This window comes from Saimiri boliviensis, chromosome X (genome assembly GCF_048565385.1).
Source record: "Saimiri boliviensis isolate mSaiBol1 chromosome X, mSaiBol1.pri, whole genome shotgun sequence".
In the NCBI taxonomy this organism is placed as follows: Eukaryota; Metazoa; Chordata; class Mammalia; order Primates; family Cebidae; genus Saimiri; species Saimiri boliviensis.
In genome coordinates, this window is record NC_133470.1 from 111,280,197 (window position 1) to 111,304,139 (window position 23,943).

A 23,943-nucleotide genomic window follows, 5' to 3' on the forward strand; every position below is an offset into this window, starting at 1 on the left:
AACCCCATCTCTACTAAAAATACACAAAATTAGCCTGGCATGGTGGCAAACGTCTATAATCCCAGCTACTTGGGAGGCTGCGGCAGGAGAATCGCTTGGACCCAGGAGGCGGAGGTTGCAGTGAGCCAGGATTCGCGCCACTGGATTCCAGCCTGGGCAACAAGAGTGAAAATCTATCTTAAAAAAAAAAAAAAAATAGACACAATTAACATCAAATCATAGAGTTTTTAAATCCTAAAAGAGTATTAATTAAAATTTCTAACATTATCTTTTCCATGCACATTAATGAGTTGGATTAGAAGAGTCTTACTTGGCTATAATTTGCTAAAAGCATCATGGCTTTTGTACACTGTAGATTCTGTAAACTTTCTGCAAAATAGTTCAGCAGTAAATCTTGTGCTCCCTCTAATAATTTCTGATGGCATTGACCCTGTGAATGGAGTTTTAGTGAACCTTCAACAGCAGATGAGTCTTTCTCCACAGGGCTCTTCATCATCTTCTATTGCCTTCATGCCACAAACTCATTTGAAATGTTTTATAATCCAATTACTGTCAGTAACTTACTTCAGTTACAAACGTTGCATAGCCATATTTAAAAAAATTCTGTACAAACTAATGGATCATTATATTGGGAAGGTTCCAGAACTGTTAAAATTTTGAACGAATTAGTACCAACAGTGTCCTTCACTAGATTTTGGGGAGGCACATTCTATTGATGTTGTAGTTTGAATAAGTGGAAATATTGCTCTTTGTGATACTGATGGCCTTCCTAACTAAGCAATCACTGGATTATTTTACAATTAAGTCTACTCAGAGTGAGAATGAAAGAGTTTCTAATCTTCCAAGGGATTTTTTTTCTTCCTTGAAAGGTTAGGATAACTAAAATTGGTAGCTCATAAAAAGTCTAAATCAATATTGCCATTGACTTAATACACATAAGAGGCTTAACTTCATAGGTGACTTCTGAACAGCTGAAACAAAACAAAAATCAGTCTCTGGTGAGTTCCCAAGTTTAAAATAAAGTTGAAAGCTGTTACAGAAAAATGCTTCTAGACAGCAATGACAGCAGAGTGGGACCTTGTAAACCATTACACTTCAGCATATAAATCCTCATCCTTACCCATTTTTAAGAACAATAATAGCTAATCTTTATTATGTGTCAAACACTGTTCTAAGCATGATTTCATTTAACCTTTAAAACAATCCTATAATATTTAGCCACATTTCTAATCCCCATTTTACAGATTATGAAACTGAGACCTGGAGAAGGAGGTTAACTTTCCTAAGATGACACAGACAGTAAATAGCTCAGTTGAGACTTGAACATATGTTTGTTGGACACTAAGGGTCATGCCCTTAAATAATATACTATAATGTATATGTAGAAAGGCATTCATAAAATGTAGTCATTGGTGTTAAATGGGTCTATAATGAAAGCTGGTGCTCTTTACATACAATTGGAAATATCTGCGTGTTTTTCCTAGTTAATAGGGAATGGTATAGCCTGAGCCTTCTGGACTTTAATGTCAGGGATCCACTCTGATTAACATTAGGCCCATATAATTTTCAAGGTTGCTGTACAAGACCAAAATACATGCCATGGCCAAGGGACAGTGTTCTTTTCTTTGCCAGATTTGCTGTCTAGGGTGAAGATCAAATTATTGACCTCTCTCTTTCTAACATTATGAAGTAACTGCCTGAATTAACTGAGCGAGAAATAATTTACTCAATGATAACCAATATATTCCAAGGTCTTCAGTTTTACAGCTTCACTTCTTTTAAAGTTCATACCATCTGACTATTGTTTCCTCCTTCCTTCTACCTCATTAAGGTGGTTTATCAATCTTCAGACTGAAAGACATTTTTCAGGATTTGATTCTTGCATTGTGGCCTTTCTCATTTCATTCCCTACCACTATTTGCAAGAAATCCAGCATTTAGGTTAATGATTTTTCTAATTTCTAAGCCTTAGAGTTTCTTGAAATCCTCAGCCCTTGTCAAGGTCACTAAGGTCTCCATGGTGCTAAATTCAATGGTCAATTCTCAGTTTTCATCTTGACATTTCGGCAGCATTTGACACCACGGATTACTCACTGTTTCCTGTTTATCTGGTTTTCAAGATACCATATTCTGTGTCCTCCTATCCCACTGACTGTTCCCCTCACTCTCCTTTATTGGATCCTTCTCATCATCCCAACTATTAGACATCAGACAGCCTGAGAATCCAGCCTTCAGACCTCTTCCTTGGTCAGCTCATCTTCTTTCACGTGGTTAATATCATTGATATACAGAAAACAAACGTTTACATCACCAGCTTTGACCTCTCCCTTGAAATTCAGATTCGTTTATTCAGCTGGTTATTTTTTATTTCCACGTGCATGTCTGATAAGTATCTTAAACTTAACGTATCTGTATCAGACACCTTTGATTCACCTCGTATTTTCACCCCACCTTTTTATTCCAGCTATTGCTGCAGCTACCAGCTACATGCAGATATACACTAACAACATGTTTTTTCAACTGCATCAGATAGGTTTCATTCCTGCCTTTTCTGCAACTTGTATGTGGAATGCCTGTAGCAACGCACTCGGACTTTCTGAGGCATGTGCAAGCCTGAAAGTGTGAGTGGGTTAACACATCATGGGACAACCCTTGACCTAGAAGAGAAAGAGTCATTCATGACTACATCTCTCTTTTGTATTTGAGCAGACAATTCTCCCAGGCATTTTACAAGCTCTTCAGAGGGTCCCCTATAAGGTCAAGCCTCAGCTGCTCTTAGCTGTAACCAGCTCAAAAACTCACCCTTTGACTTGCCTTCTTTGTTTCATTTTAATGATGCTCAAATCTTATTTTGAGGATCACTTTCCAAAATTTACTTTCTACACACAATCTCTTCTTTCACTATCTGCTTTTTGGAAAACCCAAGCTGAGACAATATTCAGAACAGAACTCCTGACCCTCCCTTCAAAATCTGCTCCTCCAACTTTCTCTGTCTCAGATTCTGGCAACTCTTTAGTTCAGGTATTTATGTCAAAAACCTTGACATGATTCCTGACCTCATCCATTTTACCATCAATCCTTGTCATCTCTGTATTCAAAATATATCCAAAATCTGACATTGTTATCATCACCTATTTTGCTACCACCCTGATCCAAGCCACCAGCAGTTTTCATATTAATTTTTACAATACTCCTTGGACTGATTTCCCTCCTTTTATGCCCTTACACCCCTACAATTTACTCCAAATACAATAATCAGAGTGATATCGTTAAAGCCTAAAGCATATCACTTCCCTGCTCAAAACCTGCAATGGCTCCCCATCTCACTGAGGACACAGTCCTACATAATGAGGCTTCCCTTTACATGTGTGACTCTATCTTCTACTACTCTCTTTCTCAACCCTTCTGTTACAACCATTCTGTGATGATTCTGAAAAATATAGGCAATCCCTATTCCCTCTGCCTGAAATGTTCTTTCCCTTGCTATCTACCTGGATAGAGGCCTGGCTCGGTCTCTTGCCTGACGCAGGTTCTCATCCAGATGTCACCTTCTCAGAGAGGCATTCCCTGACTATGCTATTGAAAATTATAACCCTCCTCTAACACATCTGTTTTCCTGCTTTTTTCTCTCCATAGTACTTATGATTTAGGTGACCATATGATTTATTGTCTAAACTTGGACATTTTTGAGAGCAAAAGGGTGCGCTAGGAATAATTACACTAGGGCCACAGGTATAAACAAACCAGTACTATCTGAGAAAACTGAGACATTATGGTCACCCTATTTATCACCATCTGACATACTGTTTTGCTTATTTCTATTTATGCTTTACATATTTAATTATACTTACTACATACATATTTACTTACTGTACTATATGTCCAAATATGTATAACTATATATTTATGTATAATTATTAGTATATTTTTATTTTATTCATTTGTTTTCTGTCTTTCATACTAAATTAAGTTCTGTGAGAGCAAAGAATTTTGTGTTCTGTTCTTTGCTGAGTCCCAGTGTTTGAACACTGCCTAGGACATACTAAGCATGTTGTAAATATTTAAGTAAAGCAAACAAAATACTAAAATAATGCCTGGCACATAATTATCTTTCAGTATTAGTTATTGTTATTAATACTTATAGTTATTATTGTTGTTGTTTGTCCTCAAACAAAAGTTATTTCTTTTAGCTCTGACTGAGAATGGTATACTTTGGATGGCATTTTATCTACTCCTCAATAATATTTTATTATTTTATTTACCCAGTAATATTTTTATAAGCTGCCTGTATAGAGATGTTTGCAACTGCCAAATAATATTTATCTAAATGGCCTGCTCTTCTCCAGCTTTCTAATCAGAATGTTTAGTAGTTGGGTGACTTACCAACCTTTGTGATTTATGACTTACAGATGAATTGTTCTTTTATACATCAGGGTAGATAATAAGAAAAAAATAACTGGCAAACCCTAAACCCTTGTATGTGTTCCTATTTTAAAATACACTGGATTAATTTATTTAATGTCCACTTGTGAACATTTTCAAAAGATACTTGAACTTATAATTTTAATAACAAGTAGCACCTCTTTTATACTTCATCCAGTTGGGAAACGTAGCTAAAAATATCTTAGAAGAATGATTTTGAGTTCTTTCAGTGAAATTCTGGAAATGCAAATTCAGATAATTGTAATGATCAATCATTTACTGGTATGTTAATTTCTTAATGCATTCAATTTATCTGCAGCAGGTTTTTCCTAATTCTAAGGAAGCAATGCTTAATTCTCTTTTTATTGATTAATAGTAGAGAATTATACTTCTGGCAGTTGACAAAAGGACTTACATGGTTTGCTTCAATACCATTCAAGACATAGGTAAATAATAAAAGTAAACAATTCATGAGAAGTGGAAACATAATTAACAGCAATCTTATGAATGTTTGTCTCTTCTTGCAAAGATCCTAGTACGCTATGGCATGAGCTTCCTGTTTTCTCTGGATAAGAAGTACTTGTTAGCTAATCAATATATAATCCCCAATGATCCTTAAACATTAAAAAGTTGACATTAGCCAATTAGATAATTCAATTGGACAAGCATTTATGGAGCATTTACTATTCAAGAAATTTTCTTTTGGTCGCAGACAAAAATTTAACACAGCAGCATCAGCTCATGTTGAGAAGCATAACTGATAGCTTTTTCATTTTGGCTTTTGTTTTACTGAGCTTTTATATTTCAAGACACAGGATTTTCTCTGCAGTACACTTGTAGCCTTAAAATCGTGTGCTGTATTATAATAGGATTGAGCTTTATTGAGATAGAATGGATGAATTGAAAGTTTGCTAGGTAAGTTCTTTCATTTTAATTCTGAATTCCATGCTGAGTAGCTTTGTCTTCTAACCTTTTGTGCAGATAGTGTCCCTTATTCCCATTTGCCCCCTTTTGGATTGCCTCTACTATGTGGTCTACTAGAAAGATCATATCACTGGGTCAAGACTCATGCTTTCAATTTTGCTTCATTCACTCACTGAATGACCTCAGGTCTTCTTTTAACTGCCTTTACTAGTATATTAATAGTCACCTGGGGTCTGGTGGCACAGTTAATCAAAGACCTAAAAATAATTTGAAATGTACAGCCCTCCCTTCTGCCTCTAGAGAGAATCTTCGAACCAAAGAAGAAAAGTAAAATGAAAAGAGAGATTTGCTAGGATAATCAACAAGATCTCTGTGTGAGGATTTCCTTTTCAGCACTGACCTGTCTGATCCTCCTTAGTCTCCTAAAACTGAAATGCTCATTTCTGAGATTCTTCTTTATAATTCCTCATTTGAAGAACAGACTTAGAAAGTGACATCTATTTGAAATAAAAATAATAAAACTGGTGATATGTCTTTATCTGCTTGTGTTGAGATGCAAAAGAACAGAAATGACTTCCAAGTTATATGCTAACATAATATTGAGTTTGATATGCATGTAGACATGGTTCAAAGGAAGTGTTTGAACCCCAGCAATAGACAAACTATAACAAAATTCAGGTAAGAATTTAGTTCTCTTCTGAATTACATTACCACTTCTTTTTCTCTACCATTTTAAACCTCTCTGCCCAATGATATTACCAGTATTCAGTGACTTCTTGTTGCTATTAATAGACTTCTACTTTACTTGGTTAATTGTAGCCTTATCGAAATAATTGTAAAAAATTCAGAGGTACATTTTAGAACTATTCATAGAGAGCCCTGTGGGGAAAAAAAGCATAATCTTTAAGGTGAACTTTAGTGTGCTTTAAGCATAGTCCTTTGCAATAGGGAGGATTTCAAAACTTTTGTAGTTTCTGTTGGCAATGAGGTAGATACATTGGAAGAGTGGAAGATGGGTTGAAAGTGACCAGTTAGGAAAATACTTCAATAATCTAGAGAAAGAGATGATGAGGAAATTAACTTAGGCATTGATTGTCTCCCTTTAAAAAGGGAGACATACATAGAAGATAAAATTAAATTGTCAAGACTTAGGGGCTAACTGGTTGTTGAAGGAGAAAAAATAATAAAGATGGCTGATATGGTTTGGCTGTGTCCCCACCCAAATCTCATCTTGAATTGTAGCTCCCATAATTCCCACATGTTATGAGGGACCTGGTGGAAGATAATTGAATCATGGGGGCAGTTTCTCCCATACTGTTCTCATGGTAGTGAATAATCTTATGAGTTTTGATGTTTTTATAAGGGGAAAACCCTTTCACTTGGCCCTCAGTCTCTCTTGCCTGCTGCCATGTAAGACATGCCATTCGCCTTCCACCTTGTGAGGCCTCCCCAGCCATGTGGAACCGTGAGTCCATTAAACCTCTTTTTCCTTACAAATTATCCAGTCTTGGGTATGTCTTTATCAGCAGCTTGAAAATGAACTTACACAATTTCTGTGTTTGGTAAGTCATTAAAGAGGAGGATGGTGCTAGCAGTCAACATAGGAAGGTAGGATGGTGCTAGCAGTCAATGTAGAAATCAAGAAGGCAGAGTTTTAGGGGGGAAAAACAACTATTCCTTTTTGAACATGACTTCACAGCGTTGTAGTTTCTTCAGGTAGAAATTCTAGTATGAAGCTAGATATACAAGACTTGGAGTACTGGGGCTAGAAAATGGATTTGGATATTGTTGATACATAACTGATGTTTGAGACTGGATGTTATCACATCAAAAGAGCATGTACTGAATAGAAGACATAAAGGGAAGAGGACACTGACAAAATCATGTAGCACACTAAACATTTAAAGGACTGACAGGAAGAGGAGCCTGGGAAATTTGCTGAGAAATGGACTAATGGAAATTCAAGACAATGTGGTTTCACAGAAGACAAGAAAGAACAAATAATCCAGAAATAGGAAATAGCATCATATATGAAAAAAGGTCTTGTTAAATAAAGACTACAATATTTACCAGATTTGGCATTAGGAGTTTATTGCTGACTTTGAGAAAAGAGATTTGTAGTTTAGCAGTAGAGCTAGAAGAAAGATTTCAGTAGGTTGATAAATGCAGAAAAAGGAAATGGAGACATCAAGGCTTTTAAGATGCTTGACTGAGAAGTGATGGGATGGTCAAGAGAGGGGCAATATCGAAAAGAGAACACAGGTTTTAGAAAGGAATTTTTTTGTTGTCACATTAAATTCTTTTTTGGATGGAAAAGAAACATAAGCATGTAAATTATCCTAGTCCTGCACCTCCCACAGTGGCAATGAATAAATATTTGAAGTATGAATGAATGAATACTTATGGTCAAGGGAAAATGAACAATGAAGAAAAAATATTAAGTGACAGAAAAGAGAGGTAGTATCTATGGAGCAAGATCCTGAAGAAAGCCTAAATAAAGGGATGGGATTTAGAATACAGATGGAATGTTTGGTCTCTGAAACGTGAAAGGGGGAGGGATAATTGTAGGAATGCGTCATGTCTCATAGCATCTGTTGTCTATGTTAAGTAGGAGACAATGTCGTCTGCCAAGATTCAGGGAGAGAGGGTTGTGAGTAGAGTAAGGAACATTAGCAGAATGAACAATAAGAGACAGGAAAAAAATCTAGTAAGTGGTAGTAGGTTTGCAGGGAAAGTTAGTATATAAGTTAGAATCTCAGTTGTAAGTGACAGAAAGTCAACTAAAACTAGCTTAAGCAAAAGAGGCATGAATTTATTGGGCTAGGGAAGAAAAGAAAGTTTAGAATAGCAAACTGTAGAAAGGGCAAACATATGACAGACATAGGAAATAACTGGAGCTAATGAATCAAATATGATCAGTGTAGTCTTTAAATTTTTCTAGTGGGCTTTGAATTTAAACTTCATTTTGTTTCATGTGCACAGGCTTAGTACACAAAGAGTATGAAACATGGCTGTTAAAGGCTCTTGAGCATCTCCTCTTACCACCCTCAGATAGAAGCAGTGTATTTAAAGGGTCCAAGACCTATAATCCTAAGCAAGGACTTTGATTAGCCTTGCTTTATTCAGTTGCTCACTCCTGGGTCAGTCACTTGTGGTCAGGGGTAGGACCTGCAGAATGTACTTTGATTGACAAAGCTTAGGTCAGATTTTCACACATGAACTGATAACTGTGGTAATTCATTCCATCATTCAACAAGAAGTTTTTGTGTTCTTACAAAGTTTCAGATCTTGTTTTAGGTGTTGGGGATACAGCTGTGAAAAACACAGACATGGTCCCTGCTTTTAGGAGCTTACACTTTTGTAAGGAGAGATGGATGATCAACAATATATTTTGGCTATTGATAAATTTTATTTAAAAAGTTAAAACGGGATTATAATAAAGAGTGACTGGCAGTCAGGTCTACTTTAGCTTTGATGGTCAGGGAAATCTGAATAGCTGACACCTGGATCACAGGAATAAGGCAGTTATTTGAAGATTTGGAAGAATAATATTTGGACAGGAGTAAGAACAAGAAAAAAAGCCCTGACTGATATATAAGCTTGATATATTTAATTAGAAGAAAGAGGGCCACTGTGAATGGATCTTAGTGAGTGAAGAGGTGAGTGTTGTGAAATGAGGTCAGGAAGTGAGCAGGAGCTAGATCACATAGGACTTTGTAACCATTGTAAGGAATGGCTATTAGGATTTGTCCTGTCAAATCAAATGCCTTTTCTTATAGTAATCATTTGAATTGAGGGCCACATTCCTAGAAAAGGGATACTAAATACAGTAATTTTCATTTTCTTATCACCCCAGGTGCAGAAACAGTGGAAACCAAGGTAAAACCTCTTAGAGGCTAGGTCAAGTAGAAAGACGAGAGAGAAGGCAGAGGTAATGCTGTTGAAAGACTAGTTGAAACAGCTGATCCTGGATTCGAGACCACCATAGAAAAGAGCTGAAGTTAGGAAAGAGGCTGATCAACTGGGAAAATAAAAGAAGGTTATCAATCTTGTGGTCTTTGTCAAGGTTAAAAAGTAGGTTTTATACCCGCGAGGAAGTCCGATAGGTATAAGGGTAGGTATCATTGGCAGAGTGAGGTTTCCCAGTCAAAAGTATTGTAATGTCCTTTCTTATTGAGATGAATACTCGTTCTTACATATTTATTTGTATCCAACCTAAGTACATAAATACCTTGTTAGTGTACCCAGTTTCCAGAAACTTGCTGATTGGGGTTCAAAAATGCTCTCTCTCCCCTCCTCCCTTTTTAAGTTGTGATCTTTTCTATTATTAAACATTGGCTTTTTGCCCACGGATGGCACCGAAGAAGAAAATCAATGACATAGCTAGCCAGCCGGCTTGGACTGAATGGGCATTCAAATAGACTCCAAGGGCCAACTACAGATGGTGATTTATTGTGCATACAACTTCTACAGAATGCCTTCATTTGAGCATCGATGTATATACAATTACTCACCAGAATGCTGCAGTTTTACGATTTAGCCAGGAATCTGTGGAGAGATTATGTTCACTAAGAAATCCACAAATGTAGTTTCTACCCTTTTCAGCAATTCGAGAAACTCTCAGTAGTCTTCTGCATAAAGAAAAGAGATTTTAAAAATAGTTCTTTCATTTTATCATATTTCTCACTATTGTCATCCTTATGCAATTCCCATTTCAGAACCAATTCAGATTTATTAAACCATGTTCCTCTGCTGACATGTAAGTAGATGGATTTGCTAGAGGCAAATCATTTACTGTGGCTACTGTGAAATCTAAAATTGCGGTAGTCGTCTACACATATCACAGGCTTTCTTATTGTAAAGTTCGTTTTTAGATAATGTGTATGTGATATTGAAACAACCAACTGGAAGTTCAGCTGTTTAAATAAAGGAGATGTTTGACATCACACAGGCAGAAAAAACAATGAAGGCACTTCTAAATTTCTTTTTCTCACTGAAAACAGTTTGAGTGGCCAGTTTGCCCTTATAATTTGAACTTCAATTGAAATTGTTAGGTTATTATTAGCTTTAGGAGGATAATTTCCAAAAATCTTGCTTTTTCTCTCTAGCCAAATATTACCTAATTGCTATGCTATTTTGGAAATGGCACCATGTCCAAACATTTATACGTTTATATTGTGTTTGTGTTTTATTATATTAAGGAGACTCGGTTGTTCTGGTTGACAGCAGGAATCGAATTACGTTGTTCTTTGCATCGACATACATGGAGTTATATTACAATGCATTTTCTTTAGTCTTTTGGCTAAATTTCAGTGAGAAAATGTTAATAATTTTAATAGAAACACTTCAGAGCACTCTATAATGCAAACAATACGATGTCAAGATTAATAGAAGCTATAAATAAAAAGAAGCTCTAATAGTATTGATAAAAATCAGCTCAGCAAATGAAAATGAGGAAATTCAATAACAAATAATATACTGCAATGACATAGCCCATCGAGTTGCTCTATGAGGCAGCATGAATAATAGCCCTTCAAATTATTTATGTACCTTGCTGTATAATCAGCATCTTGGATGGTAAGCTACCAGAAGGCATAAACAAACATCGTTTGTATGGTGCTAAGCCTATCACCCTCAAATTAAATGTAAATGTATGCATCTGATGCTACATGGTAGTGCTTCTTCTAATGTTATTCTGTCCATCATCATTGACAGACTTTTCAGCTCTTATTAGGGTTTTCTTTTCTTACCTGTATTTTCTATTTCCTTTCTCAGGGAGTATCTTCTTTTGGATCTTAGCGTGAGTTTTTTAATGGAGAAGCTCAGCATCTATGTTGACACAGATACAGGGAGAAGCACTTAGATAAGCATCATCTATTTATTTGCTGAGCTTTGCAATAAACACTCTTGGAGCAGGAAAAATAAAATCTATGGACCTTGCCCTCTATGTATAGAGTCTAGACAGGAAAAATAAACATATACCTTTGGAGAAGTTTAAAGGTACATAAATATAACTTACCAAAAAATTGAAATTAGGTGATTTTTCCATGTTGTTTGTAATTGAATCCATTCATATATGATAACAGTATTTCTCTATGTAATTGTAGTCATTATTGATTTTCCACTATTATATCATTTTTTGAATACATGAGTAAATAAATGGGTAAACATCTTGAGTGTTTTTTGTCAGTATTTATAGCTGAAGGGTGGTAGATAAGTGCTTAATAGTTATACTACTTTTTAAGAATTGTGAATAGCTACTAAATATCTGTTTATCAAGATTGCACCCTCATGATTAACCGTGCTTGATTTTGCACCAAAAACAGTACAGCATTGTCATTATTTGTACTCTCAGTCAGTATTTATTTTGTGTTTGCTTAGTATTGCATTCAAGAAATATAGAGAGAATATCTATTATGTGCCAGACAACATACTAAGTGCTTAGTGGTGAATGAAACAAATACATATTGTGTCTTTGTTGAGCTTATAATCTATTTAGGGATCCCAATAGTGCTATGAGGTGCTATGGCGACCGACAGGGTATATCCTTAGAAGATAATAGGGTACGGCTAGGGGTCTACTTAGTGTGTCCAGGGAAGTAGTCTTTAAGCTGAGATAAGAAGGATAAGGAAGAGCTGAACACATGAAGAACCAGGGACTGAGCATTCCAAGCAAGGGGAAACAGCATGTCCAAAGTCTCTAAGGCATTCAAGAGTTTGGTGTGTCTTAGTGACTGTAAGGAAACCAGTGTGGTTATATTGCAGAAAGGGAGAGAAAAGGTGCTACTTGATGAAGTTGGGGAGTTAGGAGGAGACAAGACCTAGGGCTTTGAAAGTTATTCCCAAGATTTTAGACTTTCTCCTAAGGTAATGGTACTAATTGATTGGCTTTAATCAGAGGCAGTAGCGGGGTTCACATATTTATAAGATTGCTTTGGCAGTTGTTTCGATAATGGATGGGGAATATAAAAAGGAACAAGAGAAATCAGTTACCAAGTTATTGCAGAAGTCCATGCAAGAGGTGAAGCTAGAGGGAAGTGGACTAATTTGAGATATATTCTTGAGTTATAACCTAAAGGACTTTATGTTCAGGGTTGTATTTGAGTGGACAGGAAGAGGGAAGAATCGGGAATAAGTCAGGTTTCTGGTGGGGGAAACGAATGTGGGGAAAACTGAGAAAGGAACAGATTTCAGGTTAGATTTCAAGAATTCTGTTTTCAGTATTTTTATTTTGAGATACTCATGAGATATCTAAGAATATAAATAGGCAGTTGCATTTGTCAGCCAATGATGTAGCAAGTTCAGATGTTTCTGCTGTAAAAAATAGTTGACATCAGTGTTCGAATGTCATGCTTTCATTAATTTGGTAAACATTTGTTGGGTCTCTGCTATGTGGCAGGTATTGTGCTGAGCACTCGGAATACAAAGGCTAAGTTGCTGCCAAAAAGGAGCTTATTATAATCAAATTGGGAGAGTGAAAAAGCAGATAATTTAAAACGCAGTGTGGTAAGAACAGTAGGAGGAACATCTGACTCAAATAAGGGGTTAGAAGAATCAAGGAAATATTCCTGGAAGATAGAACATCTGAGTTAAGTTCAAAAGTAAAATCTAGCCAGACACAGAGGAGCAAAAGGTTCTGTTAGGGAAAACTGTACCAATAGTGGACTTAAGAAAAATCTAAAAGTGAACATCTTAGTATTTCTGGCCATAGAATATGTTTATGCCTATTGCAATTATTATTAAATATGTCCATAATATCAGAATCATTGAAATGAAAGAGCTGTTAAAAATCATCTAGTATAGCCACCTAGCTTCACAGAAGGGGAATTGGACTCAGAGAGAAGTGACCTGTCCAAACCATCAATTTCTACTACAAGTTTTTTATTTTCAAATATTGTAAGTTTACTGTCAATCCACTGTCTAAATGGTACCCCAAAGCATTAATTTAATCCTTCAAATTGCCCGCCTGTTACAAGACGATATTTTATTTCCAGAGAGATTTCATTGTTCTGAACTCTCCTCAGTTATTTTCTGCTTAATTCACAGTGAACAATGTGAAACAATCTTTCAATAAATGATATCTATACAATTAAAGAGCTTTGTGTAACATACAGGGAAATATTTAAAATATAATCTTTCAAAAGAATGGTCATAGTCACATTCTCTTTACTTCCTAACCATTTATAAGGCTTCATTTTCTTCCACTGGGCATACCGATGTTTTGGAAGAAAGATGAAAGAGTCGACTACCCAAAATTCAATTATATTCGGTTGTCTTATAGACCTTTTGTTTCTACCACTCCTATCTTCCGCTGGACTAATACTCTGATCTGCTGCACCGTTGATTTCCTACCTGCTCTGCCACCGTTGTTTCTAATACACTAAGAAAAGCAGTTCCTCACAAGCCCTATAGGCAGTAGTCAAGAAGAATACAAAAGGAGAGAACATAAACCACTTTCCTTTCCCCGCTGTCCCTGAAATGCCAAATACACAATATAAATGAGCTGAAATCTTTAGCAAAGAGGGCAGAGTATGCCATGACAATAGCAGTGTCTCCAAAAGCAAAGGAAAACATTGTGTAGTAGGACCTCGCTAATTTCACCAGTTGAGAAGAAATCTCATATGAATGTTGGAATACATTAGTAAGAATTGCATTTTCATTATTCTAAAATACACGGAATCAGGCACTGTCATGTAATGCAATCTGTTTGGAGGAAGAATTGTAGTAATATCTGGCAAAAACAAAATGAAAATGCTTTAAGTCTCCATCAGTGGGAACTAGTTAATAAACAAATTCTTCCATCTATGCAACCGTTAAGAAAGATGTAGATGGATATATCTCCAATATATTATATTGTTAAACAAACTAAACCAAGTATAGAACAATCTGCATCAAAAGCTCCCAAATTTCACTGAAAATGTTACACAAATATGCACGCATGTCACTTGATATACATATATAAAGGCACATGCACACACGTAGAAAGATATAATGTGTGTATATGCACAAGAGATACACAAATACTCTTCATTGTTAGCTTTGGAGCGTAGTACTTGGACAGGGGTAGAAAGAAGATCACTTTTTATCCTATACATATTTTGTCGTATTTTTGAAAGTGTTTACCATATGCAAGGATTCTTCTTTGTAATAAAAATATGAGATAAAATGTGAAAACATTTAGGTGGAAATTAAATTGTGCAAAATAGTACAAGTAGTGTTATATAGCTATATAAAAATTATAGAGTAGAATATGCAAAAATGGTCCTAAAATGCAGTGGAACTAAACTGGGTAAATAAAGTGTGGCCAAATAGAGATCCTTTGGCTCCTGCTTTAATGTTCAGATAAGAATGATCACCAGTCATTGGAATGTAAATGTATGCATTTAAAGTGCTTTTTAAAAGCTTATTTTGAGTAGGTTAAGCTTTCCTTCTCCAAATTTTAATTTTGAAATTAATTTGCTTTATGCACATTTTTCGCTAATAGTAAATTTCTAACAAAGCCTGTCGAAATTTTAACAAATTCTGGATTTGTAGAACATTAATGAGGACTTTAAAAGTCTTCTTAAAGTTAGCAATGGATAATTTCTAATCCTTCCTTTTAAAATGCCCTTTGAAATATTGCATTAAAAATTGTAAGTTGAGAAATGACTGAAGACTGTTCTAATCACTCTTGATAAATATTTGGATTAATTTATCCTCTTTGAACTCATGGACATATCCTATTTGACTGGTGAATCAAATGCTCACAAAGTTGGCTTGCTGAAAGAGGGCTTCCTCAATTGTATTTTGTGTGCCTTTCTTCCTTTGGCTGCTGGCCTTTTGGCCTTTTCACTGCCCTTTAACATCTTGAGAGTGTGGATAGCTGAAAAGGGTGAAATACAAACTGGTTAATACCACTACCCCAGCATCTGGAAGTAGGATTCCATGAAAAGCAGAGGTTAATTTTCCCCACTACAACCACATGAATAATCAAAAGTTGGAGCTATAGAGTTGGAGGATTTGGTTTTAAGATTACTCCTGGGATTATTTTTAAATAGAATTTATGATTGGTTTGAATATGAACTCACTAAGTGTAGTGACTTTACTATAGAACCCTTTCAGAAGCACCTCTTGGGATTTTTTATTCTAGGACTGATTGTGATCTTAAATCTAAGTATGCAGAGATGCCTGAAATTTAATTAAGGTAAAAGTTTAAAAATTTATTTTTCAGTTTGAATTATATGCAAGATTAGAAAAACCCCATGTAAATTGGTGGTAATTTATTTCACTTCAATCCCTAGGGACTTTAATTTCCACCTTAATAAGAATACACTGATTCTTACACTCAAGAGTAAATACAGTGACTGTGACTCATGCTGAAGGTCATGTTTGGAATCTTGTATTTCCTTGGCGTCTTAGTTTCAAACATTCATTCTGGATTCTTTCTAGCATCTCCAAATCCTACTCATCCTCAGACCCTAACTCAATTCTTGCCTCTTTGATAAAGTCTTCCTTCACAATTTCTGACTTCCACATATATTGCTCACTGCCTTCTGTTTACTCCTCCCGTTTTTATTGTCTGACATTCACAGCTTTGCAGTTGACTATTTACTGGCTTAAGCACTGGTTGTAAAGATTGTCTCCCCAGTGAAACATTAAGTTCCTTAAGGATTGCAAATACTTTTAATTGTATTGATACAGAGGTCTTTCAAATTCCTAACATACAGTACCTAGTAGGTATTCAAAAATATTGTACATTTTAGTCCATGTATGGACTATGCATGAGTTACATTTAAAATTCCTTGTATCTCACTATTGCCACTGCCCCAATTAGTTCCATCCCTTACTATATCATTTTTTTTACAAGGCAGGACAAAATATTGCCACTGATATTGAACTCTAGTTTGGCTTATCTGCTGGCAGCAGGCTTTCCTGTAGGGCATTGTGAACGTTTACAAAGCTAGTATAGCTAATCTGTTACAGAGCTATCTTGCCCTTTTGGTCTGATTTATTCTCATTGGGCTGAAATATTCTCTGGGCTACTGTAGAAGCCCAGAATTCGACTTTTGCAAGCATCAGTGACCAGGTAGCCGCTTTGTGGAACCAGAAATGATAGCATGTTCTTAAGTGACCCTCCACAGTTAAATGCCAAACAATTACTCTGGGGAAGTAAGGCCTTTCGTCAAGTGTGTGTGCATGGATATATGTGTGTGTGTGTGTGTGTGTGTGTGTGTGTGTGTGTGTGTGTACCTGGTGTCCTCCCTCCCCTTACAACCTCGATCTACCTTGCCAGTCCCAGTAGGCTTCATGCCACCTAAGATTTGATACCTTTAAGTCACATTTTAATATGGCACATAATAATGTATGTATCTTCTTTCTCCAGGGTAGGCCACAGAAAATGTTTGCCTTCCTCATCTCTTGAGGCCTTTAAGGAATTTCTTTCTATTAGCCAGAAAATCAATTTGAGAGACTATGAAAATTGAAAGACTTAGGTAAAGTCTTATGTGGTTACTCTGCAGCCATTCCTGCTGAGGAAATAACTCCAGAGGAGTAGGGAAAATACTTAAGGGTTGCAAGAGTCATCCTACCCTGTTCTTGGGCGTTTTCTGCTGTTTCAGCCTCATGGTTCCTCTCCCTGAAAAGAACAGGTGTGCCTGACAGCAGGTGTGTTTGTTCTACTTTTCCTATGGCAGCTGTCACTCCCCAGGTAACTCCCTTTTCCAGGTGGCGAATTCTTACAACCCATCATCTTCTTTCCTGGCTACCATTACTTTGAAAAAAAGGTTTGGCTGTCAACCCTCCCTCCCTTTAGATTCTTTTGAAATGTTATTGTTGTGATTGTTAATTTTTTCTATGCTTTTGTGTTTTGGGATGATTTTTTTAAGGGAAAATATGTCTTCAGATGGATTCTATTTACAATTCTGACAAACTTAACGTTTTCCTTTTAAAAGCCTCCATAAAAGTCTGCAGCCCTCTTTGATTTGGATTGAGTTTTGAAGCCTCCTCTGACAGCTTTGGGTTTCTCCATTTTGCATTTTCCAGTAGATCTTGGGGTCTGTCCTCAGTCAAGACACCTGCTGCTGGGACTGCCAGTCACCACATGCTTGGCTTTCATCTTCCCTCGTTTCTATTCATAGCATGTGCTTCTCATAACTCTAAAAGACTGTTTGATGCCCCCTCATTGTTTAATATCTACATGATTAAAGCAGCTGAGAGAATTAGCACGTGTCCTAAGCCTAAGGAAAAATCCAGTCTAAAAGAAATTGTATTGCAAGCCCAGATCATTTTTAATAAGCTCTGCTGACCTATTCCCCTGTGGGGCTCCCTTGGGCATTTTATAGGTATTTGAGGGTTAGCTTTAAAAGGATTCTTTCAGGCATGTGTTTGACTCTCAATATAACATTTATCAGACCCCCACAGTGTGCAGGACCCTTACCATCATCCCATGGTAAGGTAAAAAAGAAGCAAGCATACCATTTGAACACTTAAAGAATCAAGTTACCTGTAATTTAGGATGAAGTGAGGGAGAAAAAGTGCACACATATAAAAGATTTGGGTAGATTTTGAAGATATCAGATATAGGTGCAACATGAGTATCAATTGGGTTCACAAAGGGGGCATAAAATGAACACGTGATCACAGTTGGAAAGACATAGTGAGAGCCTGAGAGGAGTAAATGGTGTGAGCTTAAGACCTTTCATCATGAGTGTCCTCAGGGACTAGTAAGGCAATGCACAGTGCAGAAAAGTTGGTATTCTGATAATGTTATATGACAATAACAGTAACTGACACTATTTATTCCATTGGATTTTTACCTTGTGTCAATGTAAAAACAATGGAAGAACTAGGGAGCCAGAAAATAGAGACTGTAAAGAAATACATTCTTAAGGTATCAAGTGTACGACCATGGGTTGAAGTTTGGCTGGGGAGGTGGGTGGGCTATATGCTTGTCTCTGTGCATCCGTGCATGTCTGTGTGGCAGGGGATGGGGCGGGGAGGAAGAAGCAAGATAAAGAGACTTGGAGAGTAGGGCAGAGTCTGGGAAATAGAGGTTACAGTATAAGTTGATAGCAATTAAAATGCGGAAAGGAGTAAAAGAAAAGAGAGGCTGTGTTCAAAGAGAAGGATTCACGTTTCCAGGTCTTGGCATTAAATCCTTTACCTTCTGAGTGTATTTTTCTCAGAAACCTTAGGCTTATTTTGCTCATTCAGGGTAAAATAGAACATTTAACTTTGAAAATAGGATTTTTACAGAAAATGAAGTGCTTCTTTAAAAGGCTAATTTTTGACTCTCAGAGTATGTCCAATTTTTCCACAAATTTGTAATCCATGGTAATTCTGAGGCGTAGCCTATTGGAAATTAGAACGCTAAAACCATGTTAGAAAACTAAGCAGGTAGAGATTTACAGTTAATTATTGCAGAGACTCACATCATCACATTAGCACATGGTTTAGCTGTATTTTGACAGTGAAAAACCTGGCATAAGAGTCTCTGAGAGCACCAAGTAATATGCCTGAGGTCCCTTTCCTGCAGGTGAATTCTCTAGTGGCAGTTACCGCACTTTATGCCAGAGGCTTATTTTTATGCAGCCATAATCTCCAGTAGAATTTTCGCAGCCTCTGTTGACAGAACTGACAGTGTGTATAGGCCCAGGCTACTAGGCAACACCAGCATCAGTTAGCAATCAGCAAATATTTATTATCCCTTAACCATATACCTAGCACCAAGTTAGAAGCAAGGAGGATATATGAGAACAGGTATAAACAATCCCCTCAGACTCTTCACAGGGCTGACATACTTAAAGTAACTAAAATAGTGACAGGACTATATTTAATCAAATGCCACGTTCGGGGGAGGGTGAGTATTTTAGGATGTTGGAAAAAGGTGAGATCAGTTAGAGCACTAGATTGGGAGAGTCTTCAGAAAAGAATTGGACCTCATCCTATAATTCATAAAACAGATAGAATGTGTAAAGAGTCACAGTAAGAAAAGGAAGGAAATCTAGGCATATTGAGAACAATTCAGAGGAAGGCAAGAAACAAAACATAACACAACAAAAACACCCTGGTATTTTTATAGTACAACAGGGAGACCAGCTTGATTGGCATGAAAGATGTTTGAAATCAATAGAAAATAAGTTAGGTAGGGTCAGAGTATCAAAGTACTTTGAAAAGCAAGTCAAATGTTTTGAATTCAATACATTAGGAAATGGAAAACCTGTGATGATGAAAGGTGGGAGCATAGCATGATCATTTAGAGGGCACTTTAACAAGATTAATACAGTACTGATTTACTGGACAGATTGGAGAGGGTAGAGAAAGGTATACAAATATTACTATAGCTATTGGATAAGCACATATTTGACTTCAATTTCACCCTTCAAAGAAGTCCTTCAGGCTATTTCCAACAAAATCCTAGATTCCCGTTGTTTTTTATGTTTAACATAAAAGTGTTAAAAAGATCTAAGTTCACATCAGATGGGTAATGTGCCAAAGTTGTAACAAGGTTTGAAAGAGGCACATCTCACACATGAATATGAAAACCCATTGTTAGAGTCACATTCCAAGGCTGAAGGGACTATGCACTTGCATCACTGGATAAAATCTCTGTGTCTCTAATTAGCTTCAATCTGTACAGATGTTCTTTGAGAAATTGCCATTCCTTTTTATTAGACAGAGCTCACAGATTTTTACATCTAGGTTTGATAGAGTATATTAGAAACTACTATTGTAGGAAATGTGGACTATATGAAAAAATATGGAGGTTTTTTTTTAAGGAAAAGAAAAGCAATATGTGTAAATAAGAGGTAAAAATAAGGCCGGGCACGGTGGCTCACGCCTGTAATCCCAGCATTTTGGGAGGCCGAGGTGGGTGGATCACGAGGTCAAGAGATGGAGACCATCCTGGTCAACATGGTGAGACCCCGTCTCTACTAAAAATACAAAAAAAAAAAAAAAATTAGCTGGGCATGGTGGCACACGCCTGTAGTCCCAGCTACTCGAGAGGCTGAGGCAGGAGAATTGCTTGAACCCAGGAGGCGGAAGTTGCGGTGAGCCGAGATCACGCCATTGCACTCCAGCCTGGGTAACAAGAGCGAAACTCCGTCTCAAAAAAAAAAAAAAAAAAAAAAAAAAAAGGTAAAAATAAGCAAACTAAAATAACTTAGATAGATGAAACCAAATCTGGGTTGTAGCTGAGAATATAAGGGTAAACAAGTGCCATCCCAAATAAAAACAAACTAAAGTAAGAAAATGGGCAATGCAGAGAAATCAGGATATAAACCAAGTTTCACTTGAATTGTACATAAAAATTAAGATAGTTATTTCACTTTTGATTCAATCGCTTGTGTGTACACTTGGGTTTTCACCTGCCAAATGTTGTAAGTGAGTATGAAATTGATCATATGTACATCATCATCAAGTGGATACTGGTTGTCAGATTTGAGGGAGGAAAATATTTTTCTTAAAATCATTGGTGATTAAGTCACAGGAAAGCTACTGCCTCAATGAAAATCTTTTAAATGTAATTGGTATCAAGATCTGTTTAATTAAATGACTGACATTACAAGGGAAAAGAAAGTCAAGTTTGTCCGTAGGTATTTGTCTTTTGCTTTCCTCAGTTATTTCCCTACAGTGCAATTTCTTCCATTTAGACTAATGGTGGTTCAACACTGGCTGTACCTTAGGATCCCTATGGGAACTTTCAAAAAGTCCACTGCCCAGACTCCACCCTAGATTGATCCAAGCTTTGGTATTTTCCAGAGCTCCTTGGGGTATTCCAATAGGTACAGAGAGTTGAGAAGCACTATATTAAATTAGCACCAGCATCTTTCTCTCCTCCCACCTCATATAGTCCCTTAAGGCATAACACTTCTTACAAGGGACATATATTTTAGCCAGACTAAATATTTATGTTATGCTGAAGAGAGAAAACTCTTGAGGGTAGGTCCTTGGTTTGTTTATTTTTCAATACTCCGTGGGCTCTGGTGAATAAAATTTGTTGTATTAATACCAAGGAGAAGTATAAATGGTAGCAAGATTAGAGATAGGGTCCAGGACAGGCAACTTTTTATGTAAGGGGTGAGGGGAAGAAAAAAATCCAAATTGTGAGATACAGCAGTCTTGGCTATAGTCGAAAGTCTTCAATACGTCCTATGAATATAAAATACCGGGCTGGGCACGGTGGCTCACGCCTGTAAGCCCAACACTTTGGGAGGCCGAGGCGGGTGGATCACGAGATCAAGAGACCATCCTGGTCAACATGATGAAACCCTGTCTCTACTAAAAATACAAAAAATTAGCTGGGCATGGTGGCGTGTGCCTGTAATCCCAGCTACCCAGGAGGCTGAGGCAGGAGAATTGCCTGAACCCGGGAGGTGGAGGTTGCGGTGAGCCGAGATCGCGCCATTGCACTCCAGCCTGGGTAACAAGAGCGAAACTCCGTCTCAAAATAATAATAATAATAATAATAATAATAATAATACCACCTTAGAAACATGGTTTATTGCCAGATATTTTAGTTATCCATACTGTAAATTTAGGTAAGGCACTTATCAGTGGGTATCTCTGGTATCTCTTTAAAATGAGGAAAATAGTTCTAGTCCCATCTACTTCAAAAGATTGATATGATATTCAACTGAGGTTTATAGTTATGAATTCACTTTACAGTATTTTAAGTATAATATGCCAGATATATTATATATATCTAAAATATATATAAAATTGTTGTCATTATGAGTCACAAAACCAGTTTTTTTGTCAGAATAAAAAATCTAGAATAATCCATAGACCACTACAAATGCCTTTAACCACCAAAGTCAGTGGAAGTGTGAGGATGACTTCCTTTGCAAATCTATTAAAATACCTCAAAGGTTGTATTTTCTATAAACCCAAGAGATAAGTATGTCCATGTAAAACATTGCATAATTTTGGCAGACTTTAAGAATGCAATGAAAGTCATCATAGATAAATAACTTGATATGAATTTAAGTTCCAGTACAGCATTAACTTGGTTTATAAACTTGGACAACATACACATAGGTTTAGTTGCATGTGTTTATTCATTAAAGGGAAGGAGTCAATGCACTATAATTTGTTAAAATCATTATCCAACATACATTAATTGAACAACTCTTATGTGTCAGGTAGTATTTTTAGTGCAGGGGATACAGCAGTGAAAAGAAATTGACATATTACTTACCATCATGTAAACTTACATTCTAGTAGGAAGTGGAGCATAATATTCCAAGTCTATAGGATTGCTATTGAAAAAATAATAATAAAACAGGGTAGGCACATAGAGTGATGGAAAAGAGTAAAAAGAGTGGATGTTTTATATGCGCCAAGATCTACTCACATCCCACACGTTACTTTTATTTATAAATAAAAATAAATAAAACCAAGCATCCTATGTAACAAATATTGTTATCCTTATTTTAAGGAGAGGGAAATCGAGGCTCAGAGAGTCTGTAAAACTTGCCTAACATTACCTAGTGTTTATGTTACAGAGTTAGAATTGCAACTTGCATCTGCCTAAGTTCAAATCCCATATTCTTTCTACTACATGTGGCCAGCATGTAAGTGACTTAATATATGTTTCCATAGTCTTTTGTGTAATGTTCCTTTCTGTTGGGTTTCATCAGAAATTTAAATCTGGCATCCCATGTACCCTATATGTTCCACAGACACAAATATTTTAAAAATTGAATTAGTTATTAGCATTTCAAAGTAAAAAGTTGCATACAAAAATATTGGTTTCCAGCTTGTCTCAAAGCATTGAAAGGTCCAGCAAACTTAGGCCTGTGTTCCCATAGATTAAAAAACAGCTGAAGCTGAGCAGCATGATCCCTCTGAGACAAAGCATGAGCTCTCTGGGTCTCCATAGCCACTACTAATCCACATTGTCGTATCTGAGCCACTTCACTTATTTATGTTATTTACGTGACCCATGTAAATTTTGAATTTGGGACCCACTAGAACAGATACATGCAAAACCCTCTTCTGGTTCAAAGCTATGATTCAATGCTGAACATTCAGGCTCGGTTATAAGCTTTCTAACTATTCCTTTGACAGCCTTAGTTATACTTAAATGAGCTTTCTTTCATTTGTTCTCCACTTTGTTTATTTTTTATGGTTTAACAACCATGCAAACAATAGCCAAAATTGCACACAATTTCTTTCCTTTTTCTATTTTAAAATATGATTCAGTGCAGCACACACATACCTATATATTTTTAGTCTTCATGCAGGAAAATAGTAAAACATGCTAAACATGTTAAGAGTCTCAAGTATGCATATAAACTGTAAACAGCATAATTAACAAGTGATTCATAATGGCAGTTAAATTCTGCCAGTGTGGAATCATGCAAGCCAGTTTAGAAGTCCATGTTTTAGTTAAGTCTGTAATTCACCATAGCCTTTAAAATCCAAGTAATTTATTAACCTAATATCGGTTAGAAGAGAAAATCCGGTCATAATATTGAAGTGAATGTAGGAAAAGATGCCTCTCATGAAAATCATTCAAAGTATAATTATTCTTAAGCACAACATTATTAAAATGTATTTCTATAATATAAAAGTTTTTATTAGTATTCTGTGATATAAGGTACCCTATGCAGCAT

General features: G+C 36.4%; 1 protein-coding gene and 1 non-coding gene across 4 annotated transcripts in view; one reads left to right on the forward strand and one right to left on the reverse strand.

Moving 5' to 3' along the window:
* Positions 1–23,943, forward strand: part of TENM1 (teneurin transmembrane protein 1) — an 832,265-nt gene that overhangs the window by 249,630 nt on the left and 558,692 nt on the right. The gene's annotated exons all lie outside the window — the stretch shown is intronic.
* LOC120361968 (small nucleolar RNA U13) lies at positions 19,796–19,894 on the reverse strand. The gene has a single exon (XR_005577992.1). It is a non-coding gene; the product is annotated as a small nucleolar RNA U13 (small nucleolar RNA).